This window comes from Crocodylus siamensis, chromosome 12 (assembly GCF_052110815.1).
Source record: "Crocodylus siamensis isolate JL-2025a chromosome 12, ASM5211081v1, whole genome shotgun sequence".
NCBI lineage: Eukaryota > Metazoa > Chordata > Crocodylia > Crocodylidae > Crocodylus > Crocodylus siamensis.
This window is the reverse complement of record NC_143406.1, coordinates 45,363,261-45,387,515: the sequence shown is the minus strand read 5'-3', so window position 1 is coordinate 45,387,515 and position 24,255 is coordinate 45,363,261. Positions and strand designations below refer to the sequence as shown.

At 43.3% G+C, this 24,255-nt stretch overlaps 1 protein-coding gene and 1 long non-coding RNA gene across 3 annotated transcripts in view; both read right to left on the bottom strand.

Moving 5' to 3' along the window:
- Positions 1-24,255, bottom strand: part of USP22 (ubiquitin specific peptidase 22) — a 180,406-nt gene that overhangs the window by 38,369 nt on the left and 117,782 nt on the right. The window lies entirely within an intron of this gene.
- Positions 144-3,157, bottom strand: LOC149855066 (uncharacterized). The gene is made up of 3 exons (XR_016438809.1): positions 634-3,157; positions 471-546; positions 144-378 (listed from the first exon to the last, which is right to left on the bottom strand). It is a non-coding gene; the product is annotated as an uncharacterized LOC149855066 (long non-coding RNA).

Genomic DNA, 24,255 nt, shown 5'->3' with positions numbered 1-24,255 from the left:
AGGAGAGAAGGGGAGCGCACATCCTCCCCTGTGCTGTCCCCCCACCTCGCTTATAGCACCTAGCAAGTCCTATCCTATTACTTTTATTCTCAGTGTCCAATTAAAATGATCCCAAATAAATGCAAACGTGCACAGACTGCTTTTTAGACTTGTTTATTGAGTACTCTTTATTACATGCCTGTGCCTGAACCCTGTTCTGCTATGACTACAAGCAGCATTCCTTCAGGATGGTCACCCAAAGACAAATATAATGCTCCAAATTCAGAAGGCTGGCTTGGTGACACTTTACATTTTTACACAAGCTTTTCATTTTTCCATGCATCCAAAAGGCATTCTTCATATGATGCTACGCCAGCTTGATTGAGTTCAAATGCGGACCTGTAACACATAAGATAGTGCTGAAATCTGGATCTCTCAAGCCCTAATGAACACACTGCAAACAACAATTTGAAGCAAAATACCAGACTTACTTGGCTGGGGATCACAACGTATTTAGCCCCGGAGCAGCCACGAATGCAGAAGCCACAGTATGTGGTGAGTTGTCTTCTGAAAAGAAACAGTATAGTGCACGGAGTTAGAGCTAAGCTATACAACCAACATATATATCTACTATAAGAATAGCTGCATCCTTACCTTGGAAAGCACTGATTGTTGAATTTTCATGCATATAGGATGAACTGTTGACAGGACTCGGTTCAAAGTATTCCTGAAAAACAAAAAAAGGTTGGCTGGAGAGGTAAGAGGTACAATGACGTGAAAGCACGTTCCAGGACAGAGATTCTCTCTGTTATACTTGGGCTATTAAAATGCAATAATATTATGCAAAACAGCCTCTACTCTCCTTGTGACTTGTCCCACTCAAGGAATGTTAGTGATTTTCTGGGATGTCTGTGCTGTCTAGAGTACATGATAAGATGTCCCGGGAGTTTAGAATGCTTCATCATTGAAAACTACATTGGAAAAAGAAGTGCAAAAACCTTAACTGCATTAGTCCACTCTTGCTTACTGCAACATCTCTCTTTGTTGGCATCTCTGCCCATGGAGCAATGCCTGCAAGGAGCGGATTCATTTGCTAAAACTGCTCATCTTTTCAATAATAGGTCAGCTGTACTGAGCAGACCTTCTGTTGTATTTTACAGTACCTTAGATTCTCTCGTCCCATTCATGCTTTCTGGGGTATTGTCTCTGGAGTTGGCCTTGAGAAATGCAGACACTCAAGATGTATGATACATACTGTAGGCACACACATTTGTGTTCTGGCTGGTGAGCTCATTTGATATAAAGGCACTGTTTTCCCTCTTACTGTTGGAAAAAGGAAGAATACATGAATAATACCACTGTCCAACTGACAGGCTGTAAAGTGTGGTACAAATGCAAGCACAGGAAAACACTTATCAGTACCATACCTGGGGTGCCTGCATGACTTTCTTTGTAGTTGTCCATCAGATAATGGACAGGAAGCGTATGAATGCAGTTGTAAGAAAGCTAGGTCCACAACACATTCTGCATGGATCGTGTATCCAAGTGATGCATTTTCCAATTCTATTTGCTCTCAGCTTTGGGCACTGAGGACTTGGCTTACCTTTATGATCTGTAGTTCTTCACTTTTCTTTCATCAATGCATTTTATAATACTTGCTTACCAGAAGGAGACCCACACTACCATGCTGCTATATGCTTTGGGACAATTCACGGAAAATCATAAAACATTGCTTCTTCACACCCAGACAATGAAAAGCAAAATGTCACTGCTGGGAGATCAGCAACTGTACAACCCACAGTCAAGTCAATGCTATAAATCCACAAAAACTTTGCATTCAGCCAAATTGCTAACTTGTCCTTCTAGTTAAGACACTGTCTGTCACCATCACTGTTGAAGGCAGTTTCCTGCAAAGGCCAGCAGAAAGCCATCCTGACAAGGAGGCATCATGCTAAAATCCATGTGTGACTTGGAGTGAAGATCCTGAATGCTTAATGTACAGGTCACTGTGCAGTAACATTAGTATATAATAATGAGTGCTTTCCCAGGCAATCAGGGATCACTTAGACGCATGAACACAAGGCCACCCTGCAATTACCAAATGAGATTGCAGGTAAACCACTTCAGAGCATTATATTTTTCAGTTTTCTGCCAACCATCAGTGGATCCTCTAAGCCAGGGGCGGGCAATTATTTCAGGCGGAGGGCCGCTTACGCAGTTTTGGCAGCCTGTCAAGGGCCACATGGATAGCTCCGCCTCTTGACAGGCACCCCGCCCCCTGGACACCATCTTGGGACCAATGTCCCAGAGCCAGCACTGGTGGGGCCCAAAGCGGGGCACAGGCTGGCAGAGGTCTGTGGAGCCGGGCTGGGCTGCACCAGCTGGCAGAGGGGGCAGCTGGCCTGGCTCCACAGATCCCGTGCTGACCGGGACCCTGCACTCCTGCCACCATGCTCCGGACCCTGCCAGCACTGGCCTTGAGACACCAGTGCGGGCCCTGTGCTCCTGCTGCCTCCTGCGCCTGCTCACACCTAGTGCCCCCCAGCCCCGCGGTACAGGGATGGGGCAGCACACAGCCCCAACCACCTGCACGCCAGCAGGGAAGAAGCTGGTGCTAAGCACGGGGAAAAGCGGACCCTCGCCCACCCCATGGCCAGCGCTCCCTGCTGCAGTCGCTCACAGCCCGCACAGGGCTGTCTGGAGCAGGCACAGACAGCCCCACGCAGGCTGTGAGTGGCTACAACATGGGACGCTGATCACAGGGTGAGCGACGGGCTATTTTTCCCTGTGCTGAGCACCAGCTTGTAACCCAGCCCCACTGCCAGCCTGGGCTCACCTGAGAGCGGCGGCAGCTGCGGTCCCCCTGCTTGCCGTGCTGGGCAGCGTTGACTACTGCTGCCTGCCCGTTGCTCACGCGCTGGACAGCCCACAGGTGGTGGTGGCACAGCAGGAAGGGAGACAGCTGCTGTCGCCACGGGAGCCGGCACAGGGCCCAGGTTGGCTGGAGGACCGGGTTACAAGGTGGTGATGAGCGCACGGCAGGGTGGAAAGCTGACCCTTGCCTGCCCTGTGGCCAGTGCCCCACAATGCAGCTGCTGCCTGTGCCTGTTCTGGACAGACCGCGTGGGCCACGAGCAGCTGCAGTGCAGGGTGCTGGCCATGGGGCAGGTGAGGGGCTGTTTCCCCCCTGCCCTTTAGCTTTTCCCCGGGCCACTTTTCCCCAGCCTCCTCCCCTGCCCCCCTACCCAGGGTTCTGGCACAGGGCAGCCATGTGGTCCCAGGCCAGAAGCCCCTGCTGAGGCTTCCAGCTGGGGGGCCAGGCTGGGTGGGCCCTGCTGTTGTGGGAGCCCTCTGGGCTTCCCCTGGGTCCTACTGCCCCTGGCTCCTGTCATTTTTGACAGGAACCAAGGGCAGATAAATATTAATTTTCTAACTTTTTTAGGGGCCCTGCAGGCCAGATAGAATGACCTCATGGGCTGGATTCAGCCCACGGGCTATATTTTGCCCACCCCTGCTCTAAGCTCTTTCAAACACCCCTGGAAACCAATGCAAATAGAAATACTGTCTGTTGAAATACCAAAGAAAATGAACCAAGAATACCTCTTCAAAGAGCAGCGCTCAGAAGTGAAAGTTTCCAAAAAGAAACCTGCTTTCCACTGTGGGTTTAAAAGATGAGTGCAATACTGTTGTTGTGCATCTTCCTGACAACATTTCAAGCACAGACTCTGTTATTACTTAGCAGAAAAGGACTTGGAGGTCTTCCTGCCACGCTTCCACCTCCCCAGACCAAGCTCATTTTTGCATTCCAGATGTAGACGATACATTACCGGATCAGGTACATCAGACATGGAGTTCCACCAGACTTCAGGGGAGATGTAACATTCATTGTACGAGTTCAAGGAGTCTCCTACATGCCAGGAGATGCATTACCTTGCGCTAATGGGCGATGAGGTAATTACCTGACATAAAATCATTCTCAAGCTTATTAACTTTTGAGGTGGAAGTCAATACCTAAGCATTTGTTGTAGATGCATATTACATAAGATAATTGCTGTTGAGATTCATGGGGAAAAAGAAAACCCTCAAAACCCCAACACAGAATCATAGCCAACAATTTCCAAAAATGTGATAACATGAGAATATACAATATGCAAGCCTATGCTGGAAACAGGACCACCTTCTGTCAAATTAGTGGTCATTTCAAGTCCAAAGCTAAACAAAATACAATATTCAGTTCTTATGATTTCTGTGGCTTCTAAAAGGGTTTTCTGAATGCTTCCAAGTTTAGGCTGCAGCTTTCTGTCGGAGAGGGTGATGGGGATTGCACATCAGGCTCAAGGTGCTTATGCAGCCTGATTACAGTACTAGTTAACCACCTTCCAAGTACTTTTGAACTTACTGTGCCCTTACCTCTCTCCTGAAATACATGGAAGTGTTATTCTCCCCATGTGCCAAACAGGGATTCACAGACACTTGGCGCAAGGGGGCACACAAATCTGTGGCAAGAGCTGGGAATGGAAGTCTGCTTGCCCCAATTCCAGTTCAACGCTGTACAGAATAATTGACAGATTTCCCTCTCTGAATGTAAAGGGTCACTTCAGGCTATTTAAGTAGTTGGGGCCAGAAGGAATTCAGCCTATTGTAGAAAGCTAAGTATAGGGAAGGGAACACTTAGTCAAATAGGGAACCTAGTTAAAACAGAGCTGCACCAGAGGTTTGCTGTCAGATGATTTATGTGCAAGCTAGAAGACTCTGGTGCTGCGGATTTATTCAGTCTGACAATGATTTAACATAGAACAAAATAAAAAAAAAAAACTTCTGCCACAGCTAAGGTAATAAAAATTTCAAGCACATGAACCTCAAGACTAAGCCACTGACTCACCCTCTCCTAATTATCTCCAGAAAACATCCACTACTGCAAGGAGGTACACAAGTTCCAGTCTTTAAACTCAAATTTTTGTCCCATTTTACAACAAATGTGAAATAAGGCAGCTGAAATTGTCTGTTATCACTATTTTTAGTATTAAGTTTATATTTCTAATACAAGGCTTCAGGTGTGGAAATTCCCCACATGTCATTTTGAGGTTCTATTGAGTTTGCCAACAATATATGGTTTCTCTTTTTTTTCTTGTTTTCTGAGAAGTGAGGGAGGTAGAGGAATTTATTGTTTCAGGGGGAAAAAATAACCAGCAAGAACTGTTATTAGATATTATGCCTGCTTTAGTTTTCAAAGTGCAATCATCATCAAAATGGATGCTGAATTGTCTTCATCACAAAATCAGCAGTGCCAGTAAAACTGCAAACAGATGTGCAATGCCTTCAAATCTGATATGTTCCGACTGCTCCTAGAATACAATTCTCTCCTTTCTCTGTGTAGAGAAGGGAGAGTAGAGTGAAATATAGATATTTGTAGTCATCATACTTTAAACCGTATGTTTAAATTCTCCAGCTCTGTCCAAAAACTAGGACTCAATGTCATTGCTTCTGGCCAGGTCAGGAATCTTATGGTGAAAGGAGGGCGCTCTTGCAGAAGAGCCAGGTGAGAGCGGAGCGTCAAAAATAACATAAGCGACCCACAAGTCTTTGATGGAGAAGAGAGAAAGATGGAAGATGTATGCGTGACCTGAACTGAAATACCAGTCATCGATAGATGAGAGTGTGACGCTTTGCCAGGAGGAAGCCTGCAGGAATCAGTAAGGAGGTTTCACTCTGGGCTTTGGTCCCAGGGTGCCCAGACAAAGACAGATGTGGACTGAAAGTCTGGGGGAATGTTTCTCCTTTCACATAACACTTCAGCAGTTCAGGGGAAAGCCACAACATATTCTACTGTTTTCTATGCCAAAACAGAATAAAAAAACAAGGCTTGAGTAAGTGCCACCATAATGAGCAAACTTTAGCTGTTTGACACAGATTACACAACTTAATGTTGAAGATGTTCACTGAACATTTGGATTATGCAGCTGTAAGGAATAAAATATTGGGTGAAAGAAGTCATTATAATAGTCAGAGGAAGTTTCCTGTTACTAGCAAGTGTGCAAAAGGATTTGGTTCCTAATTGTGTAGCCCACAAAGCTTTATACACGCAAAACCTGTAACCTCTGTGAATATCAGGCTGCTGTTACCTGTAAGCCAAATTATTTGTATGGCGCCCCACAACCACACAAAACTACCCTGCAGGTGGAAAGGTAAGTCGAAGTGTGAAGACAACAATTTCCCATTTAGAGTAAGGTTAAATATTATCAAGTATATATGCTATGCCATGAGCAGACCAAAGCTAGAGCTGGCTATCAGGGAAACACAAACCGGGTTTGTGGCATGGGAGAGCCATCATCTACTGCCAGTAGTCAAGAACAGCAACACAGCTATTTATCCAAACCCTGCTCTCCCACTGGGCCAGTCACCAAGCAGCTGATCTCTCTCCCACCCACTGGTCACATGCAGAGCTTGTAATGATAGTATCCATAAAACAATATTTAGATGACCATTGCATACAATCCCCGAGCAACAAATTTGCTCAAGAAGAGGCTAGTCAAGAAAATAGTAAACTCCATCAGAACAGAAAGTCCTGACAACTTGGGAAAATGAACAGTCAATTTGTAACATGATGGGAAAGCGGCTGCACTAGTACTGATGCTGTTTAGCATGCAATCTTGAAGAGTGTTGGTGAGGAACAAGGAGATAGGAAACTCTGTAGATGACAAAACATTTTAGTTGGGTCTAAAGGGAAATTAGGGAAATCTAAAAGGATGGAATTAAGCTAAGAGATTTAGATGGCAGGTGAAATTCAACATGGACAAGTACAAGGTAATTCTTACTGAAAGGAACAATATCAGCTACACAAGGGTACCAAGTTATATAGTGTTCAGATGCAAACAAGACAATAGGGTTATATTAAGAAGTCATAACTGAAAATATGATACAAAAAGAAATGGTAGTTGTCCTGAATACTTGTCCATTTTGGTCATCCCATCTAATACAGGGAGACTCCAAAATATACCAAAAAGAGCAATTGATCTGAGCTTTCAAAAAGCTTCATAAGAAGAGAGATTAAAAGGATTAAGACAATTTAGTTGAGGAAATGACTAAGAGATGGCAAGAATAAAGATCTATAAAAATAACAGATGGTCTAGAGAAATCATTCGGGAGCTCCCATCATATACTGTTTTTCATAACAGAAACCAGGCTCACTCAGTGGCATTAGAAGGCAACACATATATTACCAATGAGAGAGAACACTTTACACGAGTAATTAAAAAAATGAAACTCACTCCCATGTCCAAGATTTTATTGTGTAAAAGAACTGAGTATCAAATAAAGTTTGATCAAATAAGTGCCTCCTCCGCACCCCCCACCAGTTATACTAGCTAGGGTAAAAATTTACGTGGGACATCAACCTCCATGTTTCCAGATCTAAACATGCACTAACTGCCTGAAACAAGACAGATTTCCCCCCCTCTTACATATATTAATGACCTAATTGGGAGGTCATACACTTCTGGAAGCATTTGGTATGGGCTACTGAGCGACTAGATCCCAGTTAGAGACCCTCTGGTCTGATCAGATATGGCACCACCTCTGCTTCTAATTCCTAGTGTGCTCCTGGCTGTAACAAAGCATTCACTTCTCATTTTCACTACTTTCATTCAGGCTAAACGCAGTCCTGTCCTATTCTTTGTACACTGAAGAGCACTGCATGCATGGGAGAAGGGAAACCAAATAAAAATTTAACAAAGCTTCTGCGCTTAGAATCGCATCCTTTGTATTCTAGAAAGATCAGAAACCGCACCCCTTCAGTCTGTGGGCTCAACTGAACATCTCTCCATTCATATCGTCTGTCATCATCTTAGTCATTATCCCCCAAGCTGTATGATCGCTGTAGCTTTGCATCACTCAGCTCTACTCTGGCTCTGTGGAGTTGGTCTAATAAAAGATATCATATCTACTCAAAGAAGCCGGCCTACTCTGGCTCTGTGCATCACACTTGTAGCATTTCAATTATTTGCTTAAGCTATGGCTAGTTCCTTGGGATATGGGTTCAGTTTACCTTTCCCCCAAATGATGTGTTACCATGTCCCCAGCTACCCAGTCAAGCTCGCATAAGCAATAGGTGTTTGTTGATAGCTGCCCTTATGGAACTAGGTGGTAAAACACATGACGATCCTCATTCTTGTTTAAAGAAACCCCAAAATAAGATTAGAAGATAAAACAATAAATGACCACCTCTAAAACCAAAGCCTACTAACTCCGAATCACCTTAAAGGAGTAAATGAAACCGTTTCTATTTAATGCCTCCTGTGAAATATTTGCACACTCCCCAATCAGCCACTGGCACCACCTTTAATAACAGCTTTTGTCATAGAGGGACTGTCCAGCTAGTAAATTAACTGAGACCACCAAATGCAGATTCGTTTCTAGGTAGCCCTCTCTAATCAGAGGACCTTGAAACATATACCATTATTTCGTAGCCCAAAGTAATTTCTTTTGTACTTAAGGAGATCTTTTTTAAAGCTGGTCTCCTAATAAGGTACCTACATTGTTGCATTCAGGCATTTGTTGAAGAGGGAATAAGAGCTCATCTCATCTTGGCTGGCTGCTGAACTAAAGCAGCATTACAATGAAGCTGTGAATATATAGATATGTCTTTGCCCGCCTATGTTCCCTTCTCATCTGGTTTTCACCCACTTTTCCTTCTCCTGCAGCTGCCTTCTCTTAACATTCAACCACTGTATTTCCTCTGTCCTTACAGGACAGTCTCAGTGCCCGTCCCAGCTACAGCCTCCCCCTGTCCCTCTCCGTCCTTTGATTTGTTTTCATCCAACCTGGCTTCTTGCCTCTTCTTGCTATTGAAACTACTGTCACAAAAAGCAACAGCTCCTTCTGGACAGGGTTCACTATGCTGCTGCTTCTTCCCCTTCTTTTCCCTTTGTCCGTCCATCTATGGGTGCTGCTGTGTCACTCCTGTCTCTGAAATGAACTTGCTCTAGGCTCCTACTCCTGTAAATCCCTGCAGAAACCTACTTCTGCAAGACTTTCAAGTCTGCAGCCATCAGAGGACACTGCTACCAACCTCTTCCATTTTTATTTAAACAAACAAAACCTATTAAACCATTGAGAGACAGAACCTGAAGAACTTCTCTAGAGCTTCTGCTCTAAGCTGCACAGTCAAAATGGAGCCAGAAGACAGTGGCACAAAAGCAGAAAGTACCCTTGTATTTTTAATCAGCTGAATTAAGTGGTGATGGTAAGCTGGTAAAGTCACTCTGTAAAATACACTGACCTGTTCCTAATTGAGGAGCGAGTCCGGTTCCCCTCCTCTAAAATCTAAATGTAGGAGAACCTCACTGGATAGGAAAACAAGTTTAAAACCAAGAAGAAATTAAAAAGACAGGTCAACAGGAAACACTATGAAGAACCACTGCCAATTATAAAGACAAATTAAACACAAGTTTATTTTAGATCCAGTAAGCCAGGGGCCGCTGCATAAACTTTAAAAATTTATTTAGCCCCCAACAGCTACAGAACAACTGTGTCAGGAAAGACATGCAGGAGAGAATATAAATTTAAGTGGCAAAACTAAACATCTGAATCCTAACAGGGAAAGCGGTCTAGTTTTTAACCCTCTGCAGCAATATCCTGGAGGATTGCTTATTTGAGTTACTGTTAAAATATTAGAAGTTTTGTTTCCTAGCATGCAAAATAAAATCAAGTATCTTCAGGAACTGTATTAAGAGGACAGGCATGAAGCATATTAATATAGTCTAGCTACAAAGCATAGTAGTATAACAGACTTACAAAAAATTGCCCAATGAAGTGATGTGCCCCACTTATGCAAATGTATGGCAATGCATTGCATCTCAATAGTACCAATATATAAAAGATCCAGGAGATCCAGGTGCATGACTTGATTTGGAAAATACCTGTATCATCAGCTTCTGGAAGAGATTTTCCACATGGATGGACCAGTTAAGAGACCATAGAGACATTAAAAAAATAATGTCATCAACAGCCAAAAATAAGTGGGTTTCATCCTCAATCTGTTTACCTCTTAATCCAGTAATGTCTTCACCCTGGCCAGCTGCAATAGAATGCAGTCAGTCAATTTTCGGGAATTTGCTGAAAGCAACTGGCTCTGAAGAAGAGTATCTGACAGCATGTACAGATCTGGAACTATGTCATGTATATTGATTGCAAAGTTGTGACCTTACCAGCTGTGTGGAGGCAAAACTTCCAGATGCTTTACAAGCTACTTAATTTTTCTAAAAGTACTCATTCCTGCCCCCAAGGTGTTTTCTTCTTTAAAAAGTAATTTCCCTACTTTTCAGATGATCAAAATCTCGTACAAAAATGTTAAAGACATGTCCATTCACATCCCTCAGTGTTTAGCCTGAACAATCCTACGTTAACATTATGACAGCTTAAATGCACAGTACTCCGAGCGTGCCAGTACACCTGGAATGGGGCCAGACTCGATGATCTGCTAAGGTCCCTTCCATCCCAAACATCTATGAACCTACGTTTGCCATAGGAACCTTAAGCCCCTTGTATACAGTCATTTATGCCCCTTGTATACAGTCATTTATGCCACTGCACAACAGGGCAGTTCTGTCATTTATTTTAGCATCCACAGCTGATTGTTGTAACTTATGCCCTTCAACCAGTAATTCTAACTTAGAATTAATAGCTATTTTGCATTCATTCTCCCTTTTTACTTCATTTCAAATACCCTGAAGAACCTGATGTAATTATCAGTAGTTCACTGTCAAACCAGGAGCTTGTGACAATTGAGTCCTGTAGCAGTCTGTCTTGTGTTCAGTACTACTCAATGTTTTCACTTAGAAATGATGGAAGAATACACATTTGTAACACTCGTGGATAATACCAACCTGGGAGGGATTGCAAGTATGATGGAGAACAGAATTTAGAACGATCCCGATAACCTGGAGAAATGGAATGAAATCAAGGAGATGCAATAGAATAAAGACAAGCTCAAAGCAGGGTAAGTAGGAAGGAAACCTCCAATGTACACACACAAAAGGGAAATAGCTGGCCACATAGCACAGAAGAAAATGATCTTGGGCAGGTATAATGGAATACACATGGGGGGGATGCAAGTCAACAAAGTGATGCAGTTGCAAAAAGGAAAATATCATTCTGGAATGTATTATTAGGAGTATAAGAAAGACATGGGAGGTAATTATTTTGCTCTGCTTCGTGATGGTGAAGTCCTGGCTGGAGCACTACCCCCAGTTTTGGGCGCCACATATGAAGAAAAATTAGAGAATGCAATGGAGAGAAACAAAGACAAGAGGGTTAGAACACATGGCCCTATAAGGAAAGAAAAGCATTTAGACTGGTCAGCACACAAAAAAGAAGACAGGGTCATTAGAGAGAGAATGATAGCCAATTTTTCTGTGCCCAGAGAGAGTAGGACAAGCAGTAATCGCTTAAGTGACAGGAAGAAAAGCTTTGGTTTAAAAACTAGGAAAAACTTTCTAACCGATGGAAGTTTAACAGTGACACTGGTTATCCAAGGAAGTTGGGGAACCCCTGTCACTGGAAGTTTTAAAGAACAGGTGAGCCATAAGACCATCCAGGATCGTTTTGGTTTACCTGTTGCTGTTCAACAGCAGGGGGATGAACTAAATCAGTGAGGACCAATCTTTTTGGTAGGCATGCCCCAAATTAGCTCTGCATCCCCCGAGTACCACTCTGATGCCCTTCCCCTGCCCAATGTGCTGCTCTGCTCCCTGCCCTACCTGTCACTAAGCTGTCCGTCCCCTCCCGGGATCTGTTGTGTGTCCCACACAGAGGCTGTCTGCGCTGCAAACTGGCCACACCTGGACTAGACAACCTCAAGGTGCCCACACCTCCGTGTTTGATCACATTCACATAAATGCTACAGTCACGGAAGAGATTCTGCGATGATCATCTGTATTCAGAGACTGGCCATGAAGCAGATCTAAGTTGCAATCTCTCTCCGTATAAGTAATCTCTTGTTAATGGAAACATCTATTCACCTGTGCTTTTCTTTAAAATATTTAAGATACTTTTCTTCTGTCCTCGTTTCATAAAAGAATCAAAACACTAAGTTACTTCTGGCAAACTTTTCATGATTCATATATGATAGGTGCTAATTTGTTAAGTACCTTTCAGTGAATCATGACTAAAAGGATTCCCCCCAAGTAACTACAAAACACCTGCAGTATTTGTTCTGCTGTGGGTCATCACCAAATTCCAGTGTCTTATGCGACTCCTCAATAATATTTAAGCATATTCAACTGTTTTCCCCTTCCTCCCTCAAGGTCATTTTTAGATTACAAGGATAATACAGTATGACTTTCTAAATTTATGGCTCAATGCAGCATTAAGTCTTGTAATAAAAGAAAGGGGGGGGTTGAAGCGAGACAGTAGGCATAACTTTCTAAACCCTGTGTTAATGGGCTAAAACACTCCAATATAGTTTCCCTCTCTCTCTTATTTACTAGGATTGGTGAAGAAAATTTAAGTTTGCAGCCCTCAGCAGTGCTGTAAATCAATGCTAGAGGAGCTCTGCAGTGTCCTTGCATCAAGCTGTGCCTTCAATGAAAATCAATGCCAAGGTAGTTTAACAGGACTGGACTACAGGCACAGCAGGGCAAACCTGGCATGGTCACCTAGCTACAGTTTCTAATAATTAGGGGAAAGATCAGCAACAGAGACAAGATTTGGGAAGGTTACCCTTAATGTGGTCCATCAGATACAGAAACTGAACTCCTCTCAATGACAGTTATGCAGGAAAAAGACAGGTCCCTAAATGATTTATTAACAAAGATGACCTTCCCTTAATGTCTCAAAGCCTGGAGTTGAGATTTTCACATGTGGTACCTGATGTGTATTAATGATGGAGCTGAGATGTGGGGGACAGGAATGTTTTAATGACTGTAATTTGAGGATGGCAAACCAAAAAGCAGCTGCAGATTTCATTACTATTTTTAAACAGGAAGAAATTTGTGGAGCTAAGCAATCAAGAGTTTCCCATCTGCGGAAATCCACTCGCATCCCTTGCACACAATGCGGTGGGGTGCTACACAGCAGAAGCTAAAGATGAAGTCAATGTGCTCCTTATCAGCGATTCATTTAATAGCAGCTGACTTACTGCAGAGGTCACTAGGGAGCAAATAAAGAAATGCTGACTAATTCTTCCCATGAGATAAGCTCTTTCCGAGCAAGCACAGACTATAACGAGACGGGTGTTTGGCTATGAGTCTGCGTTTCTTCCTCGGGGTTGGTGTGGGGGCAGTTCAGCAGCGTGTCGTACGCTGCACTGAAAATACAACTTGAATGATACCACAGGGACGGCCACAATGGATCCCAATGGCATGCAACAGCCAAATCAGATCTAAGCAGTTCAATGGCTCAGAAAGCCTCAAAGATAATTCAGAAGGTTAGAAAAATATCCTAGTTTCAATTTTTACACTCAGCGTTTTCCAGGGGGCGGGATTAAGATTTCGTAATCTCCACCACGGTGAAATGCGGCGTTTCTCAGGAAACGCCCCATAGGGTTGTTATAAGACAGAGTGTTAACGTGGGCACAAAAACAGACATGTCTACAGATGTACATACCACAGAACAAAAAGGAAGGAAGTGATGTAAAAGCACCTAAATCAGAGACCTTCTTGAAACTACAATTGCCCTTACACCGAAAAAGTGAGCAAATAGAAGTAGAACTAGGGGATTCTTCAAATAAAGTAAAATTTACTCTATGCAAACCCAAGGCATCACTTAAAATTCAATTGAAGTCCTCGTCAGCAGGACTTAAATGCTACACAGGGATTGTGTGGGTGGCCGGCTTTGTGCACCCAGAGTGAATTAACTGATTGTTATTAGGGTACTGACAGAATATGTCTTCATTATTTCCGCAGTTCCAGGATTAGCGTATTCCCTTCAATACCATTTACCTTTTCCAGATCTGACGAAACAGTGCCATTCAGCCCTTAAAAAAAATTAGCAACATAAATAAGCAACCCCATAAAATGCATATTTTATACACATATAGCGGGACCTTATACAGAGGGGCCTTGCACATAGCGTCCCTCTCAAAGAAGGGATTCTTTTGACATATGTAAGGGACAGAGAATATTTCCCCCCTGACAAAAATACCGAATTTAAGCAATTTTCCCCCAACCAAAGAAAGCAAAATGAGAGTTTTTATTCTGCAGTGATTACATTAGGCCACTGCAGCGCAACGGTACTGACTGACCCCCCCACTCCTGATCTACAACATTCTTGTCGTCTCAGTCCAGAGATTTATCAATTGTGTTTCAAAAATTCCAGTAGCATTAATATGGTACATACACTTACAGGATGAACAGATAGCATGACTAATTCAATTTTTATCTTCAATTATCTAGAGAATTATTTAAAAAAAACAAAAAAAACTCACTGAAAATTGAAGGAGGGCTCATATTGCTCAAGGCATAACCATATAAGTGGCTTTCCATAATATAAAGCCTAAGCACCTGAGATGTTCATATTTTATGAATTTCTTGCTGAATGCATGATTCAACCCAGGACTTCATTGTGACACACAAAGCAAAAGTGCAATTTGAGGAACGTTCAGGTTTCTATGCTACCCGTCTCACTGAACAGTCCCCAGGGGATATTAAGCACAAAATAGTCTCTAAAGTATTCCTGCTGATTCCTGGCTTGCTAAGGACACGGATTCTCAAACATTTTAATATAAAAATAGCCTGCAAGAGCACCTTCCCTCCTATTCATGGCTGCAAAACCAACTTCCTTTCCCATGCAACATCCTTATGGAAAATACTGCAATTGCTTACACATGTTTAAGTACATGGTTTGCCCTTTCAAGGGAAACTACACCATCTATTTTTATTCTTCATTTCATCTCCCACATTGTTCCCCTCTTCTTCTTCACATGCTTCTATACTGTTTAGTCATTCTTCCTCTCAGGCAGTGTCCTATGTCCAGGTTCTCTCAACAGTAGCTATAGGTTCTTCTGCTCATGAAGTCGGTCCTACTATTTTGGAGTCTATACGTCCTCAAGGTCACTCTACGTCTCTTCAGGAAGAAGTGGCCCCTAGCGGAAGCTTCCCCAGTTCCAGCAAAGAAATCCAGGCACTTTTTGTGCCTGGCAGAATTTGGACAGCTATAAAAGCAGTGGAAGGAGGAAGAGAAGCCAACATCATCATGTTACCTGCTGCTTTACATTTTTCTACTTTCCCAAAGCAACCTTTTTCTTTGCTAACAGTGGCTCTGGGCTCTGGAGGATGAGCAAGGAGCAGAACAAGGAAACTGCAATATACTGAACAGAAGGTGCAGCCCCCTGAGCATTCAGCTAAGGTAGGGAGGTGACATTTATGCAAACTCTCTAAAAACTCAGATGTCATTGAAATCTGTTAGCACCGAGGAAAAACTCTGAAGACACTTTCGCATCGTATAAAGAAGCAGTTAAGGGCACGAGTAAAAATAGAACCTGCCTTTGCTGTTCACCTTCTGCTGCCTACCCAGTTGCCACTGGTTTAGGAATAACCAGATTTCCAGGATGAAAAGTAGGGAACACAGGCGTCAAATGTTTTGGGCTTCAACCAGATGAGATGAAGTATATTCTAAGGGGCAACTTGTGCTGCCCAAGCTGTGAAGCAGCATTCTGGTCTCTGATAAGACAATGACTGCCTCCCTCTATGCTCTGTAATGGAGAACTGCCCAAGTATAAAGAGGAAAAATAGTGTCTTTAATCAGGTTTATTATCAGTTTGTGCTGGTTTCTGCTGCAATCTATGAGAGTCCATCTATACTCAGTAGCAAGGGAAGACTGTAAGCTTTAGAAGCAGCTGCATTTTCTGTACCAATGTTTACTACTAATTATACAAAGCAAAGCTAAGGTCATATATCCAGTTAATTCTGCAGCTGAAAAAGCTTTTAAATATTTATGATCGCAATAAACCAGTATTGATTTACTTGCAGTCTCCTAAACTCTGGCCTAATCAATTAAAGTTAACAAAAAAAAGCACAAGCCTTCAAGCAAAATTTGTTTTGGACCTTTTAGCAGCGTATGTCATCTGGTAGGGAAGTGGGGCGGGGAATGGCAAAAACCTAGAACAATTTAAAGACCACATGTCATTTGCTGTTTTGTGCATTCTCTCTGCCTCTCCCATACACACAATTATTTTCTTATCTAAAGTTACCTTATGGTAGGTGAGTTACTTGAGACTACTCCTTTCAAGGGGTTATGTGGGATTTTCATTGTTGGATCTTGAGGCTCCAGTGAGACTCATGTGGGAACTCACCTATCTTGTAAGTGTTTGACATTCAGGCACCTGCACTTCACTCAGTTTATGCTGTCACTTGGAAATGAATTTCTGTGCAAGAAACCAGAGTTCAGATGGAAATAGTTGCTGAAAAGCAGCTTTTATCACTGCTTTCATGCTCTTATATTAATATCCCAAGATGGGGATTTTTTTTTTTAATGTAAAGAAGGGCATGGAATCAAATGTATCTTTAGCATTGGAGATAGGCTGGAATAGGACCTATGTTCAATGATTTCATCTCAGTATAATGCAGCCATTTGAATTACAAACTTATCTACAGCAAAAGAGGACATGAAGCTACCTACTCAGACATAATGCTTCCCGAGCATTCAGATTCCCTGTCTATAAGATGGAGATAATTATATTAATTTGGTAAAGCATCTTGTGCTTTATTATTAATATTACTATTATTATTATTATTGCTATTACGTGTTGCAACTGTAGATAAGGAGCAAGCAGGAACAGAGCACAAAGTGTCTTATGACAAGAGTCATGCCTTGTACCTCCTGCATTTCAAGACAGGGGAGAGACCCTCATGACAAGGGACTTAAGCAATGCAGCCAGCATATATAGGTCTAAGAATCTAAGCACCTCAGAGAGTTTCCAAGTTCCCAGAGACTTCAGTCACCAGATAAGGGTGCTGGAGAGAAGTGTAGAGATGATGCTACATTCTGAGCTCCTCAAGAGGCACCTTCATGCAGCGATTCAGAGCAGAAAATGGAGGTGGCAAACCTTAGATTAGCATTTGTAGCCCATCAGGAGACATCAGGCTACCCAGTTCACAGGAGGTCCCAATGGATTATGGTCTCAAGTGAGGAAACTGATGTTGTGGCAAATCCCAGAGATGGCATCTCTGTCTAGAAAGAAGCAGCAATCATTTGGAGTAAAGCCTTGCAACGGGAGTTCTCCTGAATTCCTCAGGTAGTATGTAGCACCCATGCCAAGGCCTGAAGACCCAAAGGGCAACTCATCTTTCTCCAACCTGCTTCGCCTGGACCCCAACCTAACACACTTGCGCCTGATTCTCTTACCACTGAAACAAGCAGAGGCATGTGCAACTTAAAGTCTAAGGACTCTCAAACCCCAGTGGTGGAAGGATATACCCTCCACTTACTGGGGGAAAATGAGAGATTCACTGTTTTATACATATAACAGATCTAGCTGTCTGATCCTCAGAGCATGTAGAGATGGAGTCAACCAAAAGACAAAAATAAGCATGAGGAGCTGTGCCAAATGCAAGTGAGTTTCTATGATGTACTGAGCCCCAGAGAAAGCCACAAAAATCTCCCAGTGTAGCACAATAGTGCACTGAAGTGTCATATGTAAGCATTTGTGCTGCGTGAAATGCCAAGGTGTGTTCAAGAATGGAGCCAAAACCCTTAGGCAAGCTGAAGCACAGAAATGCATTAAAAAGGGCATTAAGGAAGAAGGGAGGGGAGGAGCTGAATAAGTCGGGGGAAGCTGCTAAGGGAGCCAAATTCCTAAAATAAGAGTTACCATGTCTCAAATATCAAGCAGTGAAGGCCCAAGGTAGCAAAATCCTATGAACCAGAACATATAAAGAACAATTAACCTAGTAATGGTAGGAGGGTCAAGAAAACAGATAAAAGCTATCCAGTATCACAAGATAACGGCAGTAGGCAAAGTAAACTGGAGTTGTGATTGGCAGAAACCATTGAAAGACCCTTCTAGAGCACTTATTCCAGCTACACTTCTAAGGGCTGCCACGCGGAGGCCTCTGATATACTTTTAGGTGGCCACAACTTAGGGGGAAGAAACAATTTAGCAGGCCCACATATGCTTCATGGAGTAACCGTCCCCCCGCAAAACCAGAAAACAATTAAAAGCTCGGTGAGTTCTTGCCTGATTGGCGCTGCAGGCATGGGACCTAGAGTGTAAATCCTGCGCAGATGGTATCTTTAAAGAGCAAGAGTTACACCCACTAAACTGACAAAATAAAAATCACACCCACGGCCCTCTTCTTCCCCAATATCACACCATATGCTGCCTACAAGTTTCTACCTCTACTCCAAACAGATTTCACGTTTTAATAACTTAAGGGTAGGCCAACTGCCAATGAAATGATATGCATCCAAATGTATTAATATGCACAAATTATTGCCAGTGAATTGGCACAGAGCAGTTCCAACAATCCACAACACACAAGACACTCCACATGCTGTTTACGCATTTTCCTAGTTCCAGTATAAAGTATAGCTACCTTCTGTCCATGCAAGGCCCAGAGCTAGCTGCAAGTTTGAAGAAATGGAAAAGCAGGTCACAATACATCAGTCCCAAGACCAGCTCCATCATACTTCTGTTTTTCAGTCTACTGGCCTTGCTGGAAACTCTGTTTTATACCCAGCAAGTAGGAACTACACAGAGGTGAAAATTCAACATTAAATCTATGCTTATTCCATTTTTTTAAAACATCTCCAGAACATGCCTTGTTCTATTATGAGCATTGCTGGGTTCTCGGCTGTAACTGGGAAGGACTGATGTTGGCTACATTCAAGGGTACACCTGCAGTGCACACTGCAACACAGCAGAGATGATCTCAAGCTACCTCAGGTGATGGAGGCAGTTCAGCAACAGTAGCAGGAAGCTCCATACAGTCTCCTCTCCTCTGTTTCTGATTTAGAGCTAGCTTGCATGCCTCTACACTGTGCAGCATTACGCATTGCAGACACTCATGCAGCGTCAAGAACGGCTTGCCTTCTGAGAATTACTGGAAGTTGTATGTGTCTGACAAAACAATGACAGAAGGTAAGTGCTTGAGCGTGTTTAGAGAGAAGATTGATTTTTCTTTAGAATCCAGTGACCAGTTAGTTCTAGCATAGTAGCTGGACACAAGGTTTGTCTACCAAAGGACAAAATTTGCATCTAGGCCACTGCATATTTAATAAGCATTACTTGTAACAATTCATGGTTTAAGTGTTAAAATTATTATCTACCGGTTTACAAAATTTGTACTGCTACAGCTGCTTCCAACACCAGTAACTCTCATCCTAAGCATACCACTAGATATACCATCTACCTACAGCCAAGCTCTGCGTTACAACTGTATCTGCTCTGAGCCCACAGGTCAGGATGCCCAACTTAAGGATCTGGAACAGGGATTCCTACACTTACCATACTAAAACTGTACCCACTAATATCAACAGAGCTAAACTCAGACTCTACTTTGATCTGCCATAATATCAATCCTAAAATGACAACAACAAAATCACTTTCATTGTGACACACAGCTCCCAGCTTGAACACTTTGGATACATCATTAATGATGTCCAACCCCTCCTGGAAAATGATGACCACCTCAAGATAGCCATGGGGGACAAACCTATCCTGATTTACAGGTACCCCCCAACCTCAAATGACGTGTCTCCAGCAGCAGACTACCCAACTCCTTTCACCAAGGCACCAGACCTTGCTCCAGACCCAGATGTTCCTCATCAACACAAACCACATTATCACCGGACCAGACAACATAGAGGATAATATCTGAAGTTCATTTACCTGCACTTCTACCAACATCACATACACCATCACTTGCTTACAGTGCCCCTCTCCTGTCTCCACTGGACAGATGGGGCAATCCCTATGTTAGAATGAATAAATGCCGATCTGACATCAATACCAGAAGGATGGATGAGCCTGTGGCAGAACATGCTGACCTCCCTGTACAGTCCATTGCTGATCTTAAACAAAACTTTAAGAATGAACTTGAATGGGTAACTGCAGAACAAGAAATCACCCACTGGATTGTGTTAAGTATTGTCTACACCGAGACTATAGATATTATCCCATCAGCTGAATTAGCTTTTATAAGGCCTAATGTCCCTCAGTGGGTTCACTGCTTTGTTCTTCTCTCCCCTACCCACCTTGCCTCCCTCAGCAGTGCCCCTCCTTTTCCGCCCCTGCTTCCCTACTCTTTGTATTCTAATCACTGCTTTCTGTTTAGCAGCTGTGCTTCCTGCAGTCCCTTCATAGCATCTGATGAAGCCCTCTCCTTACAAAAGCTTATGCTATACATCTGATTTAGTGAAGTCTGTAAAGGTGCGAATCTACCCTGCCTTCTGCCTAGAATCTAAAACATCAGCCATGCTGTATTGTTGACAGTTCTTTGGTAAAACTTCAATGAGGGAGTCCAAATTTCCTACACTTCCATGGAAAATTGGTCAAACAAATTATGACAAATGGCCAAAATCTGATAATACAATAAAGCTGAGCTAGACTGATTAGCTGAGCTAGACTGATTAGCATCCAATAAATTGTAGCAGTAGGCAGTATATAGAAAACCAACTTAACTGCTTTATCTCTAGGTAAGTAATCAGCTAGGAGACAAAAATAAAGAATGAACAAATATTTCAGAAGGTTTGTTGGCATCTGTGGAGAATGAAGGCGGTAGCCCTATTATTTTTATGACCATTAGGTGACTAAGTTTACCTGCTCAGGTTTGCTCTGCTTCCCATCTGGATTCAAAGGGATAAGTCATACCGGAGCTGCTGCCTGGCTCTATGTGGGAACTGCAGACAATGAGTCCAAGATAAGCCACATCACTGTATCCCAGAGCCGATCCAGCTGCATCCCTTTGAAGCTTTGCCTCCAGTCAAAGTCTAGATGACTACTTGAAGGGAGGAGGAATACCTCCTAGGGAGACTTCTCAGAGGGAAAACGAAGAGGCTTGGAAGGGAGGAAATCCAAAACAAAGCCATCTGAGCTGATAAAAGGCAGGCCGTCTCACTGTGGGATGCACACAAGCCATCTTGAGGGATGGTAGTCAGCTTCTCTCATCCCAAAGATGAAGGTCAGTGGTCTGAGTCAGTCTCATCCAAGCCGACAAAGACAGAGTAAGATTTAAGCCAGGAAAGAGCTGCACGCAGACTTTTACTGCTTTTTCATTATCCTCTGCTTGCCATATACCATCGGGGGAATAAATGATGCCACGTTTGAATCGCTGATTACAAACTGACAGATTGAAGGGCTTTACAGGTGCTAAACCCAGCTGGATCTGTCTGGTATGGATGGTAGGGGCTGCAGTGCATGGACCCAATCTAAGAACAGGAAGATCACGTGGTTCCAGCCCAGGAAACGATAAATGTAGTGAAATTTTGTACCAAAGAAAACCATGTGTAACGTGACAGCATGCAGGAACTATAAAAGCAATGCTTTTGAAGCAAAGCAGTAGATTGCTTAAAGCCTTCAAATTACCACCAGAAATCCAGGGCCAAGCAGTGACTCTGCAGTAGCACATCTGAGTTTCGCAGGGTAGCATTAATACCATACGACTTAGGAATCCTTGCCCAAAGCCATGCTGAATCACCCAGTTGGGCTTTCTCCATTCGTTAACAGGCATAGACCAAATCTGCAAAAATGCACAGCTTCAAACTCAGGGGTTGGGTATGGAACGAGGCCTAAGTTTTGGACTACCAATCTATTGCTATAAACTCGGGAGAGCACTGCCTTCTAAATTACATCCCATTATAACATACATTGCATGGCCTCGCTTATCCCAAATCCTTAATAACCACCTCGGGTTACAAAATCAAAGTATTTTCTGTGCAAATGCTGTATTTGACAAGTTTCCAATACAGGAAAACAGAATTAATTCAGCCTCCATTATATTAATCTGACTAGTTCACATACAAGTAATTCCATGAAGTTTAAACCTCAAACAGAGCCCACAACAGTTATAGTTCAAGTCCCTGCAGCTAAGTATTTTTGGATATACTAAATTCACAACTTGTAATCCCCAATTTCATGCTCTGCAATGCACTGCAATAATTATATATATTTTTTATGTGCACACAAGTCTTCTGGTGTCTGTTGGTCTTTTTGCTCTTAAAGGCATTATTTCCCTCTGCTAAAACACAGATGACGCATCCAAACACTACGGGGGAAAGAGAAAACTCAGTTATGAGCAAGCTCTATTAGAATGCTTTCTAACTTGTGTGAAAGATCAGTACTCTGCAAAAGAGTAATGAATATATGTATTTTAAAAGAGGCCCATTTAGGTTGCTGTTCTGACTTACGCCTAACTATTCAGTGCAGAAGAAACTGACCTGAAGAAAGAAATCTACAAAGCAGAAGTGGCAAATTAAACCTTCAAGCATAACCCTCAAACTAAATCTCTCTGCCAGAACACACATTTAGCAAGTCTCTACAAAAATTCATTCCAGTGCCAATTTGTGGTCAAGTTCAGACTTTTATCCTCAGGTTCCAGGACTCAGGACCCCTCATGCAGCACTCTAAGAACTTTGTAAAAGTTTTACAGAAAAGGGATGCTGGTAAACATACAAGATTTTCCTCAACTAGATCTATTTGGAGATGGGCTCCTAAATATCTCATTCCTTGGGGTGCTAAAAATAATTTTGATGTACCATAGAGGTAGTCAACCCCCAGCCCACAGGCCAGATCTGGCCCCCAGCACCATGTCATCCAGGCCACAGATCCAAAATTTTGGTGGGAGGGGAGCAGTGGCACCAATCCTCCGCTATCACATCTCCAGACTCACAAGAAGCCTCAGGTCTGGCACGCTAGATCAGGTGCACATGGCAGCCTGCAGCTGATCCTAGCACATGGGGCTTGGAGGGAGCTGCATGCAGTGCCAGGGCCTGACCCCTGCATGCGGAGCTGGGCGGGGTGGTGCCAGGCCTCAGGGCCTGAGCTCAATGCATGGTTCCAGGAAGGGCAGCATGAAGCCCCAGGGCCCTATCCCAGCATCCAGGACAGGGGGCCTGATCCTAGCATGAAGGCCAGGTAGAGGCAGCATGGGGCCCTCCAGGGGTGTGAGGCTGGGGGAAGGCAGCGTGGCACCAAATCCTAGTACTCAGGGCTCAATCCAGCCTGGGGACCCGCTCCATAACACTCATTTGCCACAACAGATCAAAATTGGAGAGAGTGCAGTAGAGGGCAATGAAAACGGTTAGGAGCCTGAGCCACATGACTTGTGAGGAGAGGCTGATGGAACTGGGCTTGTTTAATCTGAAGAAGAGAAGACCAAAGGGGATTGAATTGCAGCCTTCAACTCCCTGCAGGGGGGTTGCAAAAAGGCTGGAGCTGGACTGTTCTCAATGGTGGCTGATGAGCAATGGGCTCAAGTTGCAGCAAGGGAAGTTTAGGTAAGATTTGAGGACAAACGTTCTGACTCGGAGGGTAATAAAGCACTGGAACAGGTTACCCAGAGAGGTTGTGGACTCTCTATCCTTGGAGGTTTTAGGACCTGGCTGGACAAAGCCATGGCTAGGGTGACCCAGGTGGGGATGGTTCTGCTTTAGCAGGGGGTTGGACTAGATGACCTCCTGAGGTCCCTTCCAACCCTCATTTTCTATGATTTTCTAGGATTCAAAAAACAGAGACAAAAAAAGTCTTCAGGGATGAACAGTATGCCAATGTAGCCCACATTGTAAAAGAGGAGATGGTATACATAATGCCTAGTACTATAGTTTGATATCTGAGAAGCCCTGATAATGTTGAATCAGTTGGTTTTCACCATATGTAGTTAAAACGGATTTGCTCAAGGTCTGGACAAAACACGGGGCTGAAACCTGTTTGTGAAGGAATCAGTGTCCTCTTTTCTTTAGCTAGAAGCTGAAAACCTGCTGCTCAAATCTGAGCTACGGCATTAATAGAGGAAGTCCAAACTTGGCATTATTATTTCTACAAGAGAACCTGGAGAGCAGGGGGGTGTGCGTGTACGAGCACAGCTATCTCCCGTTCTGGCCTCCTTTTCTGTCATATAAAAAAGCAAAAAGAGAGCAAGCCACAACAGTTTCTTTTCCTTTGCAGGTCGTCTTTAATGCTAGCAGTTTCCTCTCGTCTCCTGGATAAACAGCCTGAATGATTCTGCAGGTACAACAGCAAAACAAAGCCAGTTCAGAACCTTTGACTTCAGTCCTCAGGGTGCAATATTTATATCCCAGCTAAACAAAACCAAACCCCAAGGTTTTACTGGCAGTAGATGGTGA